The following is a 2,961-nucleotide window of genomic DNA, read 5'->3' on the forward strand; positions in this document are numbered from 1 at the left end:
CAATTTCATTTGATTGAAAAAATTCAACAAAAAATAAACACCGTTTACTCTAAAAAACAAACAAAAAAAGAAGTTAATGGCAGTTGTAGAGGAAGTGGAAACAGCCAAGTTTTCAAGGAGAGAAATGGTATAGTACCAGGAGGGGATCGTGAGGTCAAGGGAGGGTTTTGCACAAAAATGTTTAAAATGAGAGCAAGAGTGTATGTGGACAGGAATGTTCCCGTGGAAAGGGAGAAATTGATGTTGTAAGAAAGGGGTGAGAGGTGCCGGAAAAAGTCCTTGGGAAGGCTGGCCGACGGGTGGCCCCAAGCTTGGAGGGGACACCGCACTGAGGTGCTGCGCTGGGCCCTGGGATCGGTGCAGGGGGGGCAACCCCTCAGGAAGTAGGATCTGAGGCTCTCAGCTGACAAGAGTCAGGAGGGCAAGTGGTTGTTTCAAGCAGATTGAGGCGCAGAGCCAAAGAAAAAGTGGCAAATTTGTTTGGTGTTTAAGATCTGAATGGCGATTATTCATCAGCTTAGGGAAAGAGCCAACAGGGGAGAGATTTAAGTCCTTACCCCTCTGCTACTCAGTTTTTCCATCTGTAACATGAGGGGATTGAACTGGGGGCTCTCAAAGGACCCTGCAAACTCCTGTTCACTCAGGCTCCCTTATGATACCTGATGGAGAGCTTTTACTGAATAGCATGTGTTTGGGTTGTTAAAGGATTAAAGATGGCTAGTAAAAATTGGACACTTGCCTAAGAGGTTTCTAATTGAGGGTAAAAACCAAGAGATACAGAGAGACACTTGAAAGGAAGACTGCTTAAGGCTTGAGGGCACCCCTGGGGGAGCAGGGGGGTGGCCCGGAGGTTGCTGGGGCGCTGAGATGCCTTGGCGACGCTTGGATAAACGCAGTGCGAGGTCCCTTTGAGCGTAAATTCTGCTGTCTCCGGGCTCTCGCTGAAGCTGGCATTGCACAGCGTGAAATGAAACAGCACATTAATGTGATTAACACTGAATAAAGCTCCGTGTGTGAGCAAATATAGCTTGAAGCGGGTTCAGGAATTTGAAAGTATCTATTATTAAAGACAGCCTGCAGGGGCCGTGGCATCCAATGACAAGCCAGAGGCTGCTACCGGCATCTAATATTCCCAGAGTCGTTTCCTTCGGCAAAGTGCATTTGCAGGCTTCTGTGCTGGGCTCTTCCCTGATCCTCCAAGGAGGATTAGCACCACTACCCCCATTTTATAGATGAAGAAACTAAAAGCATTGTCAACAGTAGGCCTCTCAGGCCGCTGAAGGCAGAGACCTTGCCTATCATCACTGGCTCCCCAGTGGCAGGCAGAAGGCCAGGGCAAGGGGAGGAGCCTCTCAGCCCCTGAGAGCCGGCCCAGCGAGCCACGAGCGCTGTGCTGGGACTTCCACGTCTGGCGTCACTGCTAAGCACCAGGCTGTGTGCTGCAAGCCTCACACAGATGGTCTTACTTAGTCCTGATGACAACCCTTGGCAGTTGGTATTATTAACCCCAAGAGGAAACTGAGGGCAGACAGGTTAAATAACTTGCCAGAGGTCACCCGGCAGAATCAGGATTCAGGCTTGGATTTGTCTGAAGCGAAGCATGTGCTTGACTGCCGAGCTGGACGCTGTCTTCCAGGAGAGTATGGTGCGGACGTCTGGAATTCTTACAGCCCCTGTGCTCGACAGCCGTTAGCACAGCGCTGAGCACAGGTAGTAGGGTGGCACCAGGGTCAGTGAGTAGAGACTGAGGGGCAGACAGTCTGAACGGATGAACGGGTAGAGATGTGAATTCCTGTCTTGTGGGGTCTTCCTCTTCAAATTGAAGATTTCCCCAAAGCTTATGAATGCTCGATCTAATTAAGGCGAAAAGGCATCTGAGAATTGCTAGGCCTTTCCTTTATTAACTGTCAAGTCCAATCTGTAGGCTGTTTACGTGCCGAGGTCAGAGATCAGTCTTTAGCTGCTCGCCTTTCATTCATCTGGCAAAGCCCGGAACATAAAGTTTATTGATGCAAAACTGATTGGCAGGCAGGGGTAACGAGGTGGCAGCGACAGGGAATATCAGAAGGAGTTCTAAGCCGGTCGGGTCACTCCTGCTCCCTTGCCGTGCTAACTTCACGTGCTCCAGGTTACTGGGTCATAGCTCATAGCTTTCTGCACCACAGTCTAGATGAGCAGCAAATGTCTGGACCTTGGGCAGTGTTCACAGAGCGCATCAAGATGGGGAGGGGAAGGACTCCTTTCTCCCTGTTTGTCTGTTAGTTTGGAAAGGAGAGAGTGAGGCACGGAAGGTTAGATATGGATGGCCTTGAAACTTCACAGATCAAAAGGAATTCCCATGTAAGCTTGCATCGGAGAGGCCTGGGAATTGGGAAGAGGAAGGTCATTGTTACACCAGCCCAGGACTAAGTTGCTCCCTGTCTCTGGTGAGCTCCTGTGGGGCCTCCTCCATGCCCACCAGCAAGAAGAGGTGGGAAAGCACGTGTGGGTCCACACCTGGCTCTATCTACTCGCAGCGTCCTCAGGATAAAAACCAGGAGTAAGGGGCTTCCCTGGTGGTGCAGTGGTTGGGAGTCTGCCTGCCGATGCAGGGGACGTAGGTTCGTGCTCTGGTCCGGGAAGATCCCACATGCCGCGGAGTGGCTGGGCCTGTGAGCCATGGCTGCTGAGCCTGTGCGTCCGGAGCCTGTGCTCCGCAACAGGACAGGCCGCAGCGGTGAGAGGCCCGCGTACCGAAAAAAAAAAAAACACAAAAAAAACCAGGAGTAAGGCACTAAGTTCCAAAAGAGGGAGTTGGACCCAGGAGTTGTTGTACTCATGCCACTTAGGATAGGGAAGGTCTCAAATATTATTTATTTATTTTTATTTTTAAAAATAAATTGATTTATTAATTTTATTTATTTTTGGCTGCGTTGGGTCTTTGTTGCTGCGCGCAGGCTTTCTTTAGTTGCAGCTAGCGGG

The sequence above is a fragment of the Pseudorca crassidens genome, chromosome 19, assembly GCF_039906515.1.
Source record: "Pseudorca crassidens isolate mPseCra1 chromosome 19, mPseCra1.hap1, whole genome shotgun sequence".
NCBI classification, from domain to species: Eukaryota; Metazoa; Chordata; class Mammalia; order Artiodactyla; family Delphinidae; genus Pseudorca; species Pseudorca crassidens.